Source organism: Lolium rigidum, chromosome 3, assembly GCF_022539505.1.
Source record: "Lolium rigidum isolate FL_2022 chromosome 3, APGP_CSIRO_Lrig_0.1, whole genome shotgun sequence".
Lineage (NCBI taxonomy): Eukaryota > Viridiplantae > Streptophyta > Magnoliopsida > Poales > Poaceae > Lolium > Lolium rigidum.
Genome location: NC_061510.1, coordinates 6,168,223 through 6,181,278, shown reverse-complemented (window position 1 = coordinate 6,181,278; position 13,056 = coordinate 6,168,223). Strand labels below are relative to the sequence as shown.

At 50.1% G+C, this 13,056-nt stretch overlaps 1 long non-coding RNA gene across 1 annotated transcript; it reads right to left on the bottom strand.

Moving 5' to 3' along the window:
• Window positions 1-6,705: 6,705 nt before the first annotated feature.
• On the bottom strand, window positions 6,706-10,840 carry LOC124694230. Its single transcript, XR_007000443.1, has 2 exons — window positions 10,349-10,840; window positions 6,706-6,944 (listed from the first exon to the last, which is right to left on the bottom strand). It is a non-coding gene; the product is annotated as an uncharacterized LOC124694230 (long non-coding RNA).
• Between the last annotated feature and the right edge of the window lie 2,216 nt (window positions 10,841-13,056).

The following is a 13,056-nucleotide window of genomic DNA, read 5'->3' as shown; positions in this document are numbered from 1 at the left end:
GCTTGGGACCAAAGGCCTCTTCTCCACTAGTGGGAGGAGGAGAATGAGAGTTATTTTGGGTCGCCGCCATCCCCTTCATCAGGCTAAACATTTCGCTGGATGGCTAACGGACTGCCTTAATCTAATGCTAAACCAGCACATTGAGAGATGGTTTTATCTAGTAGTGACTCAGGTTAGGCTCTGTTTGCAAGCTTCAGATTCGTGCTCGCACGTCCCTCTTTGCGAGACTATATAGGTTTCTCGCAAAAAAATATATGTGCCACGGGACCACAAAGCTTCAGATTCGTGCTGCCACTCGTCGCCCTTTTTCTGTCTACTTGGTGGCTCCAGTTGTTTTTTTTGACGTTTCACCGGGGAGAGCAAAAGCTCTCGCCTGAATATATTACCAATCACCAACCAACTGTCAGCAACATACAGGAGAGGGGGAGGCACCGCCCAACGCAACAGGGGGCGGGCTCAAGGACAACGGCAAAGGACTACGGCCACTCCGGGAGGAAGTAGGTAAGCCAGAGATCAACGTCTGACTGTTGCTCTATAGGAAGCCTAGCCCGCCAGAGGATGGCATCATCTCTGCACCGTTTGCGGAGCATGGAGAGAGAGGGAGGGAGCTGCTCGAAGACGACTCCGTTCCTGTGCTTCCAAAGGTGCCAGAGGCAGAGGAGGCGGAGAGTAGCAGCGGTGTCAGTCGGAGCCGAGGGAGGGAGCGCGCAGTGAGCGGCATCGCTCACCGGCAGCTCAGGAGCAGGGCGAGCGCCCATGGCCGCCCAAAAACGCTGGGCAAAGGGGCAGCCGAACATAATGTGCGCGGCGGTCTCCAACGGGGCGGGGCAAAGAGGGCAGCCACTCGCCGAGAGGTCCAGGATGTTTTTCCGATGCAGGTTGGCGCGGCATTGGATGCGCCCACGCACCAGAAGCCAGGCGAAGAAGCGCACCCTGGACGGCGCGCGATTCTGCCAGACGAAAGCAGAATTCGCATCTTTCACGCCGCCAAAGACGCAGAGCTTGTAGAGAGCAGAGGTGCGCAGCCCACCGGCACCTTTGCCGCAGAGAGGGAGGGAGCGGCGATCCGGGGCAGCGCGGAGGTGGACGTTGCGCAGCAGGCGGTGGAGCGCGTCCTTCTGGGCAGCAGCGGTGGCAGAGAGGCGGGGCACCAGGTTGTTGTCGAGCCCGGAGGCCATCATCTGGCGCACCGTGGCGCCAGGAGCAGTGCAATGCGAGAGGAGCTCGGGCATCGCAGCGGCGAGGGGGCCGGACGGCGTCCACGCATCCCACCAGAAAGCAGTGCGCGCCCCGTCCCCGAGCGTGACCCGCGTGATGCTGCGGTAGAGCGGAAGGAGCCGGAGGAGGGAGGCCCAGTGGGCGCCGCAGACAAGGGCGGACCGCCCCACCGTGTCCAGCGACGCGTCGCCGATGGCGGCCCAGACCCAGCGCGGCCAGGAGGCACCGGGCTCCTCGTGAAGACGATGAAGCAGCTTGATTTGAAGACAGGCATTTTGATCAGGAAGGGAGCGCACTCCCAGACCTCCTTCTTCCTTCGTCCTGCACACCAGGTCCCAGGCCACCAGACATTGGGCCCCAGACACGCGATCCGAGCCAGCCCAGAGGAAGGCGCGGCGGAGACGATCCAGAGCGGCCACCACGCCGAGCGGCAACTCCATGGCGCCCATGGCGAAGGTGGGAAGAGCGTCCCGTAACGGCATTCAAAAGGACCAGCACGACCACCCGACGAGAGGAGGAGGGCGCTCCAACCAGAGAGGTATTTGTCGGCCTTCGAGATGAGCGGCGCAAACGCGGCGAGGCGGAGTTTTTCGGCAGATAGGGGCAGCCCCAGGTAAGTCTGGGGGAACCCCTCAACGCGGCACTGGAGCTCAGCCACGATGCCATTGAGAACATCCGGGGCGACGTGCATGGGGACGACGGTGCTTTTGGAGTAGTTGATGCAGAGGCCGGTGGCGCGCTCGAATTGGTGGAGGAGGCGCCGCAGCCGCCGCGCAGCCCCAACCTCCGCCCGGAGGATGATCAGCGTGTCGTCGGCATACTGGAGCACGGGGCAGGGGGCGCCGTCCACGAGAGGGTGCTGGAGCACGTCGTCGCAGCGGATCAGGCGCTGCAGCACATCTGCCGTGATGAGGAAGAGGTAGGGGGAGAGGGGATCCCCCTGCCGTAGCCCACGCAAGCAGCGGACCCACTTGCCAGGGACGCCATTGAGGAGGACGGCGGAGCGCGAGGAAGAGAAAATATCATCCATCCAGTCGCACCAGAGGGCGGGAAAACCGCGCGCAATCATGATCCGCCGAAGGCTGGCCCAGCTGACGGAGTCGAAAGCCTTGGCGAAATCCAGCTTGAGGACGATGCACGGAGCGCGACGGCGGAAGCAGGTCTGGACGAGCTCGGTGGCGTAGACGAAGTTTTCCGATATGCTCCGGCCAGCGAGGAAGCCCGTCTGGTCCACGTCGATGATGGCCCCAATTCTCCGCTGCAGCCTGGAGGTGAGGGCCTTGCAGATGCTTTTGACGGAGCAGTTCTGCAAGGAAACCGGCCGAAACGAGGTGGTGGCTCCAGTTGTCAGTAGAAGCTACCGCCGCATCACCTTCTTCAGGATCAGCGCAGCTGGTTGGTTCGTTAGTCTCACAATGCAGGAGCAAGAGTCGCCATCTTGGCCAAGTCGATGCGGGTGGTGCCAAATGGGTCAAAGTGTAATGCTAACCTGTGAAGTGCAGCATATTTCATATTTGTGCAACAAGGTGTTAACAGACGAGCATCAATTGTTTGCGAGAAAGATCATAACCGATGCTCCTGAATCACAGTAATAGTGCAACTCTAACATGTGAAGTGGAACAATTTTCATATTTAGTGTCACATATATGTCATGCAGCGAGAATTTTAAATGAAAATTTAAAACAATTTTTCAGTGCCCGAGATGTTATCAAAAAAATTAGTCATATACTCCCTCCATTCATAAATATAAGACGTTTTTGACATTTCAAAGTTAACTAAATACACACCACAATGAGTGAATCTATACACTAAAAATATACCAAGTACATAGCAAAATAGATGAATCTACTAAAGGTAAAACATCTTATAGTAGTCAACAGAAGAAGTATAAAATAGAATTTCAGAGCAATATAAATTGATCACACCATATTTTAGGCATTTCAAAGTATTAGCAGCAACTCCAGAATTTAACCTACCGAAAAGCAGAATGGCAAGCCGAATGACATCATTGACACAAGAAGCTCTAATGCTGCTGTTTTTTTTATTGCCAGCAGTACTTGCATTTAACTATGAATGGTTGACAAATCTATAGAAGTTTCTCAAGGAATGCCATAGGTGGTAACAGGTTCAAAGACGTTATACATGACATGAGACCAGAGCATACCGCTTGTATCCCCCTCATGGAAAACATTCATGTTGCTACGAACATTCCTTTTCTGAAAGCAAACAAAGTCCGTATGATTCTGCTCATGCCTGAGGACCACTCAACTTTTTGCCAGAGCTGAGATAGATTGAGCAATTCACGGAAGGATACGCCAAGCAGGTATTGTAGATAGCCGTCGCGCAACCTCCAATCTCACTCTGCTCAACCTCATACACCAACTTGATGATCATTCTTGTAAGCATTGGCGCCCATCCAAGTATCGATGTGACAAAGTCGATCTCGTGATCCCCTCCTCTGAGGTTGATGATCTCCACTTCTTCAAGAAGAGTCAGGGAGATACTTTGGCTCCTCCAATCCTTGGGATCATCACAAGGACAGTCTCCAAGACATTGTGATGCTTGTGTCATCTAAAACATTGAAAAACATCACGATGTGTTTTAAACAAGTATTGTGTGAATCAGATATATAAGTAACATGAATAATTACCTGAAACCACCCCGGCAGGACAACCTTCAGCTTCTGAGTATTAGTTCTAATGCGATGCATCCCAAGAAGACCTAACAAAAATGCTCCAAAAGCATGCCCCTTTGCGTTGAGATGTAACTCAAACATAGAAAAATTGGCAACCAGAATTTTCTCCATCTCATGTGCAAAGTCCACCACAACACCGACAGGATTCTACAAAGCAAATATAATTATTTGGCTTGATATATTCCATGGTGTGCTCAAAACAAATTTATCGGGGAAATCTAGCGGATTGAAAAGTAGCACATAAATAAGATCTTACATAAGAAGATATCTCCATGGATAGGACCTGACCACAAGGAAGTTGCGAACATATGCCTGCCTCATCGTTGATGAGCACCCCATCTTTGTGTTTGTAGCTCTCTATCGTCTCTAGCCGCAGGCTCTGGAGCCACCGTAAAACCAAAAATAAGAGGCAACACCACGACACCTTCTCCACCATCGGTGCCGAGATGAAAACCCGTAGGTCCATCCCGCCATGGACCTTGAGCTTCAGTTGCTTAAGTAGCGGAGTCACGATGTGGATGCTCCGACATTCCATGTTTCTGTCAAAATCAAGCTCGAGCTCCTCGAGTGAAACCGAGTGGACCTTCACGTCCTCGATTGAACCCGAGTGGACCTTGAGCATGCGCAGTCGCGGAGATCGAATGATCATTGTGACAAGATCGGTGATGGTGCAGCCATTGAGGGTCAGCCTCTCGAGCATGGAGAACTCGCCGGCTGGTAGGTGTGTGAAGCGGATTTTGTGCAAGTTCAACTCAATCGACGTGGTGCGGTGGAAGCAAACCAGGTCAGCATCAACAAGTCTGCGGAAGCTGGTAAAGAGGAGCTCCTGTGGAGATATCCTAGCCGCGGCAAGGAGAAGAGAGGCAAAGCGAGTGCCATCAACACTAACCCTCCTAGTAAATTCTTCAAATTCGATGCCGAAGCCACAGACCGTGAGGCCAAGGGCAGCCGCCGTCTTGAATGTGTTGAGCGCGGCCTCAAGAGATGTCGGATCAACACCTCGGAAGGTGATCCTGAGCACGCGCAGCCGGGGGCAGCGGTTCAGCAAGCCACCAACGTCGACAATGTTGCCGGAGATGGACAACATCTCGAGCACGGGAAGCTGGCCCGCCGGCGGCGACATGACGCGGAGGAATCGCATGTCCAACTCGATTGAGGTGGCGCGGTGGAAGCAAGGAAGTACCATCGTGACGCCACGGCCTCGCTTAATCATAGGACGCTGCGGAAGGACGAAGACGATCTCCTCCGGCGAGAGGCGCGCGGCGGTGCGCAGCAACGACTTCGCACAGGCGCCATCAAGCTTGCCGTCCGTCGATGCCATGAGACGGATTTCTAGAAGGGACACAGCGGTGCGACGTGCTACATGGGCGAGCGCCGATTTGACCTCGCCGGCCGGGATGTCGCGGAAGGTGAGGCCGGGGAGACGAGGCCAGAGGCCGCGCCACCGCCGCGAGAGCAGGCCGGTATGTGCGGCGGCACGGGCGCAGTGCAGCCGCACGAGGACCTGGAGGAGCATGTCGTCGTGGAGGGCGCTGATTCGATCTCACCAGCTCCATTCTGCGGCGGCGGTGAGCGCCCAAGGCGCCGTCTCGATCGCGATTCCATCCACGAGAAAAACGAGAACTAGAAACAAACCCGTGCAAGCCGTGTGAGTCCGTGTCTTGAAAACTAAGAGCAGCCTAGCCCACAGTGACCCAAGGCCGAACTGTCACTTAGCCCAGCCCATTTTTGCCTAGCAGTTAGAGCCCACTTCAGTATCTACCCAGTGTTCGTTGTATTAATTGGTAGCCGCTAAAAAAGTTCAATGAAAATCTGGTACGATAAAAAAATCTCAAGTGGCTAAAAAACTGATACTTTCTTCCCTATTGCAATGCTGAGATTTTTCGTGCTGGATTGAGTTGAATGACTGCATTTTACCAGTAGAAAATGCCCAAGAAAAAGAATACGGAGTACAAAAATAAAGGACGCGGCTAGCCGGCCTCCGGGGGCTGGTTAGTGCGACCGAGCCCCCACCCCATAAAAGGAAAGTACCCCCTGACCACTTCACGCAACGTCCAAAAAAGGAAATCACATGATTACGTACCCACCTGCTTTCCCCCACCGAACCAGCTAACCCCACTCTTGACGGAACAAAACCCACTCCAGCTTTCTTCCTCTTCCATAATTTCAGGTTTCTCCGACCTCCACATCTCCATGGATTCTTTCTAAATCAAAGGCAACAACCAGAGAACAAAAAAAAACCCAGACTTTAACCTGTAGCTTAATCAAAGATAACTGGAGGCTTCACCGTTTCCCCCTTTTATAGCAACGCCCCGTGTAAAAATCCCCACTCAGGTGAAAATAGATCTGATGTAGCTTCCATGGAGTAGAAGAAAGCAGATTATTTAGAACAAACCGGACGAAAATTCTCGGGTACAAGTTCAAGTAGAAACTCCAGGCACCCAGTTCAAGTAGATAGTGCGAACAAAACTCTGCGCAACTAGATCTTTGCTGAAACCACATTTGGTAACAAAGCTGGGGTACTAGTTAAGGTACACACTTATTTACATCCAGGAAGCATCTTAGTAGATTACATAGGTACGACTTAGTAACATACCTGTGGCAACATAAAAATGAAAGTGTATACTTACTTTAAAAAATCATGGATGGCAGAGAAGTACAAGTGCAAGAACTTTAACTCCCGGTGCAATATCATCACATAGTAGAACAAAACTTGAGCAGGTTGTATCCATATATCAATGTGCACAAAATAGGAAAAATTAAGCAGGTATGAACAAAATTGAGACTCCCCGGAATCAAACATGGTAGTAATATTTATTGGACATATCTTTTGCGCGACAAAAGATTAACATTATACTGACATAAAATATGAAGTTCAGGAACATGTTTTCGAGAAGAAGGTAGCTTCGGCTACTGTAATTTCTGAATACAAAGCATGTGTCTTATCTGACTTTGTACATTTGTTGTAGCATCGATGTAGGAATAACATTTTGCTTCATTGATCATGCTGGCAGCAACGCGAACTGCTGGTCTGGAAGAATGCAACCATATTAGTATAGTAGTGAGTTTTTTGTGGGTTGTTGTACTGAAAAATGCATAAAAGTTACTTATCATTTATTTGTATCTTGCATGACCAGGGATTGTTAAAAAAACTGAATAACCTAAATTAATTTACTTCCATAAACCAGCTTAGGCATAATTATTAAAACAATTCAGTTACTTTCACAAGCCAACTTAGGAATAATTACCAAAACAACTTAATTGTTTTCAGAAGCCAGCTTAGGCATAATTATTGAAACAATTCAATTACTTTCACAGGCCAACTTACACATAATTATCAAAACTACTCAATTGCTTCCGGAAGCCAACTTAAGTATAATTATCAAACAATTCAATTGCTTTCAGAAGCCAACCGTGGCATAATTATTAAAACAACTCAATTAATTTAAGAAGCCAACTTAAACATGCTATCAAAACAACTCAATTACTCTGAAGCCAACTTAGGCATAACTATCGAACAACTCAATTATTTTCGAAGCCAACTTAAGCATAGTATCGAAACAACTCAATTACTTTTAGAAGCCAACTAAGGTATAATTATCACAACAACTCAATTGCTTTCGAAGCCAAGTTAAGCATCGTATCAAAACAACTCAATTACTTTTAGAAGCCAACTTGGCTCCATTTGGCATCAAAGTATTTTTTAAAGTATTCTATGAATACTACAATTTTTTTAGAATTACCATAGTATTGAATGCTTTTGGGGCGTTTGGTTACCAACGAAAACCATAGTTTTAATACCGCATCATTTCCAAAAACGCATTATTTTCCCTATTTTAGAAAAAGTACGACCGGTTTCTTTTTGGAAACCGAGAAGCAAGAAAAACGACGGGGCGGCTTGATCTATTCCAAGCCGCCGCCGCCTCCGCATTGTTGTCTCTTGAGATGTACTCGCCAACGAACATGGACAAGCCCATACCCGGCTTCCTTGGCAAACACGCAAAGCACACTAGCTAGTCAAGCGCAACACAGCCTAGGAACGAAGCTAGAGATGTCCCTCTTAACCACCACAGCGAAGGAACATGGCACCATCAAAATTTGGAAGAGAAAGCAAAGCGAAGATATGTGGTGGTACAATCCTTGACGAGCTCATCCCAAGCGTGCCAACGGGGCACGTCATTGCGGGCCACCTCTCGTACTAAGGGCACATGAGATACGCAACAAAGGCCGCCTCTTCTAAGCAACGACTTTGGAGGCAGTTGTTCCGTGACTTAGGGATAACTTACTTGAAAAATCAAGCATGCAACTTATTTACTTCCGCAGAACAACTTAATCACAATATTGAACCAACTTTTATAGAACTGAAAAATAATGGAAAACTTCGCATAATACATGGCATAAAAAATCTCAAAAAAGGCTTAGTGGAAAAAAATTGGTATGCAACTTAATTCTTTTAGTTGACACATTTGGCTTCTAGTGGACAACTTAATCACAATGATGAACCAACTTATTTTTAACAGTAAACATAATGGCCAACTTATGCATAATTTATGGCATAAAAATCTAAGGAAGGGCAAACTTACCGGAAAAAAAATCAGTATGCAACTTAATGACTTCTAGCAGACACCTTACATACCTCTAGTACACAACTTAATGACAACGATGAACCAACTTATTTTAAAATGAAAACTAATGGGCAACTTATGCATAATATCGTGGCATACATATCTCAAAAGGGGAAAATTCAGTATGCAACTTAATTAATCCTAGCAGACACCTTAGGTAGTTCTAGTAGATAACTTAATGATAATGATGACCAACTTATTTTAAACTGAAAATTAATGGACAACTTATAAATAACACATGTCATAAAAATCTCAAAAAGAGCAAACTGACTTGAAAAAATCAGTATGCAACTTAATTACTTCTAGCAGACACCTTAGGTACTTCTAGTAGACAACTTAATCACAATGATGAACCAACTTAGGCCAACTTATGCATAATTCATGGCATAAAAATCTTAAAAAGAGCAAACTTATTTTTAAAAAATCAGTATGCAACTTATTTATTTCTAGTAGACACCTTAGGTACTTCTAGTAGAGAACTTAATCACATTGATGAACCAACTTATTTCTGGTATAATGAAACGTGCTAGCTAATATGAAGGGTACTAATATGGCCAGGATTCCTGTTATTCATGTGGTGTGTGCTAATTCAATCGCCATCATCATCATCCGATTAGGCGCCCGGTCGCCTCCCTAGCTACCTAACACGACTGAGGTTCATATCATTCGCCAGTAGCAGAGTACTCACACTCGCTCGTAGTTGTACATGTCATGGGACATCTTGGAGAAGAGCTCGGGATGCAGGCTCTGCTTCAGCTCCTGTGCCGCAGCAGCCTCGTGCTCCGCGTATGCAGCTGCTCCCTCTTGGCCGCACGCAGCAGAGGTGGCCACGAAGTTGCAGAACCTATCCTCCCATGCCAGTATCCTGGGTGAAAACGTTTTTCAAGGGACCAAAAACCACAAGACAGTAATAAGTCTCAGACGCAGCTAGCTAGTAAAAACTTGTTTATTCGGAGAAGTTTTCGTGCGTGTACCAGTTCCTCATGTTTCCTTTGCTTCTATCATAGGACACACCGAGGAGATCCCAGGTTAATCAACAAAGAAATTGTAGCATTAGCACATGTATGGCTGTGGTTTAAACTTATTACGGGTGCATGATGGAGAGAATAAACTAATGGAAGTAAGAACGAAAGAGAGGGCGATCAGTCACACTTGGGGGAGGGTAGTTCGTGGGCAGGAGGCGCCACAAGACGGCGTAGACAAACTGCGAGGCGTTGCTGGTGGCGAGGCTCCGGGGCATGTGCTGCAGCAGGTGCGTCATGGCCACCGGGCTCAGATGCGTCACGAGCAGCCCGGAGATGAGAAACCGAGCTGAGTTTGTGTAGCAGTCAGTAGCAAGAAGCCCAAAGGAGATGGCAATCGATCAAGAATCTTGGAGGAGTGGCACAAGCTGGTAGCCTGCTAGTGCTAGGTGCTGCAGTGCTGCTCCTTCTTGCTTGCTTAGCTTGATGCTGGATTCCCTTTCCTGAGTGTGAATGATCTCTCTATATGGTTGTGACTTGTGAGGCCAGTGCCACAACTTGCCCAAATTTACACCCCGTCCCCTCTCTTGTCTCACTCAAAAATCTCAAAACTCTGATATAATGATGCGTGCTGTCAGAAGCGCAACTGAGATTACCACACACCACATGAATAGCAGGAATCCTACCGCTGAAAAAAGCACGGGAAAACCGTGTGTAACCATACGTCGAGAGGGGTGTGGAATTGCAGGACGAATCCCGCACATCCTTAAGCGCGAACATTGCAATGATTTACGCGGCTGCAGTACGAAAATCGAGCAGAAATAAGAGGATTTCAGGAGGATTATTACCTCGATAGTCGAAGTAGCTGGCGAATCTCCGTCACCAATCAATCCCGACCTTGTGCGTGTCTCGGCCAACGCTGACGAACTCGCCGCCCTCTCGCACGCATCTTGGTCCCCGCGGCCCGCGCAGATCTCGCCGCACCTCCGCGTGGCCAACTCTCCGCCGTCGCGCGCCACACACTCGCGGCCCGCTCGTCGCCTCAAGCCTCGCACTGCCGCGCTGCTCGCTCCCACACATCAAACACGGATCAACTTCGTCAACGAGCATGTCACCCCTCTCACATGAAGCTCGCCCCTCCGCAAATGAGCACAGCGCCGCCGCGCGGGCGCGCGCTATGTCCACGGCCGAGCACAACGCCCTTCACCCGCGAGCTGCCTCCACCGCCGACGAAATTGCCGGAGACATCTAGAGGAACCCTAGTTAATCGGGGGAATGGGGAATGGGGAATGGGGAGAGAGAGCGCGCGTCTCAGCAAGCCCAGGTGGGAATTTGTCAGGCTCAGGTGCCAACCTGTCTGGACAAAGCGCACAGCGCCACGCGATCGGGCGCATCAGAGGAGTATCCGATGGCCAGAAAACGGAGGCTGAAATATGCCATCTGGCCTCCGAGCACTTTTTAGCGTTTGGGAAAAATAAAAGAGTCTTTTTTTGAAATAAAGGCAAAATTTTTGTCTCACCCATTAATTAAGAAGAAAGTGTGTAATTTTTAGGAGAAAATCGGGTGAAACCAACAACAACACACACTAAGTCCCCAACCAACCTACTACCAACACAGAGTGCACACGCCATCGAGAAGAAAGACCGTCGTTGAGGATGTCATCGAGTGTCATAGTCGTCACTCCTCCACGAGCCAGCGATTCCACCTTAAACGACAGCCACCGAGACCCTCACCGCAAACGACCTCGAAGCCCATGTGGGCCTATGCCAAACAGTTGACCCCAAGCAAGTCATGGAGGAGGCAGCTCCTACTTCAACCGTGACCTTCATAGGAGAAAGTTGCACGCCTTGCACCGACACATGCACCAATCAAGTGGCATCGTTGCCACAAGTCGCATCGCCACTGCATCTCTGACTTCACCATCACTGCAGGGATGACGAAGGACATGCCACGATTCCGACCCGCTCACCATTGTCATCGTAGCCACAAAACTCTCAACGCCAACACTAACCATCTTCCACAAGCCCATCCGACCTAAGCAGCTCCAAATCGACGCTCTCAAGAGGGAAGACGACACAAGAGCGTCGCCATCTACCGATCATAGCGGGATTTCCCCGGAAACTCCCCCGACAGGATGGTCGGACATCACCTCAGTGATGCCTTCAAGAATGGAGCGGTGCCCGAAGCCGTCACCATTGCCAGCCTCGGTGTCGTTGCCTATTCGACGGTACCTCGGAGGAGGGATCCTCACGAAGGGGAAAAGAAGTAGGGGCCATTGGGCGGAGTGTCCTCGGGACGGTGGTACGCGATTTACCCAGATTCGGAACACCTGCACGAAGACAGGGCCTACTGCTGCTTGTCTGGAATTATCTGGGCGCTTTCGCGTTGTTACAATGAGTTGTGGTTGTGCCGCTAGGGCTCCCAGGATCCGGCTTATAAAGGCGCTCGGATCTAGGGTTTACACGGAGAGTCCTAGCTGGAATACAAGATGCCTAACTACGGAATATTACATTGCCGTGCACGTCAAGGACCCACCTTTCCTTACTTGCCGTAGTGGATCCAGATGCTTCATGGGCCTTCACGGATCCGACTTTTGCATAGGTCGGTTGAGATCCGGCTCCTGTTCCTGGGCTGGACTTCATCCATCTTCTATCAACAGCAACTAGGCCGCCCGATGGGCCATATGCCACCATCACCATCTGTGGGCCTGATGTCTACGCACGCTTCTATTCCTGTAGACAGTGTTGGGCCTCCAAGAGTAGAGGTTTGTAGAACAGCAGCAAGTTTCCCTTAAGTGAATCACCCAAGGTTTATCGAACTCAGTGTTGTGGGTATACTTCATGGGTGTACCATCGACAGTGCCTAGATCCGGCAAGCCCGGGTGGCCCACAGATGGTGATGAGGCATGTGGCCCATCGGGCGGCCATGGGCTGTCGTTGATCATGAAGGAAGAAGTCCAGCCCCAGGATCGGTAAGTCGGATCCGTACCGACATAGGAGTAACCCGGATCCATGGAGGCCCATGACAAACCCGGATCCAAGTACGACGTGTATGGAAGGCGGATCCGTGACGTGCACGGCAAGATATTGTACCATAGTTAGGCTATCTCGTAATCCCGGCTAGGACTTCTCCATGTAAACCCTAGATCCGTGCGCCTTTATAAGCCGGATCCCGGAGCCCTAGAGACACAACCACAACTCATTGTAACAACGCGAAAGCGCCCGCATAATCTGCACAAGCAGCAAGAGGCCCCGTCATCGCAGGTGTGTTCCGAAGCCGGGTAACTCGCGTACCACCGTCCCGTGTGCACTCCTCCCTATGGCCCCTACTTCTTCTCCCCTCGTGAGGATCCCTCCTCCGGGTACCGTCGACTAGGGCAACGCGCGCTGGCGCCCACCGTGGGGCCTCGCGGCGTGTTGGAGGCCGGGAACCGGGAGGGTTCCGCCATGGGAAGCTACGACGACACCATCACCGTGGGGCGTGTCCTTTACGCCTAAGTCCGCCGATCGTCCCTCCGATGAATGTTGGATTCCGGCTAAAACCGACCCCGTCAAGC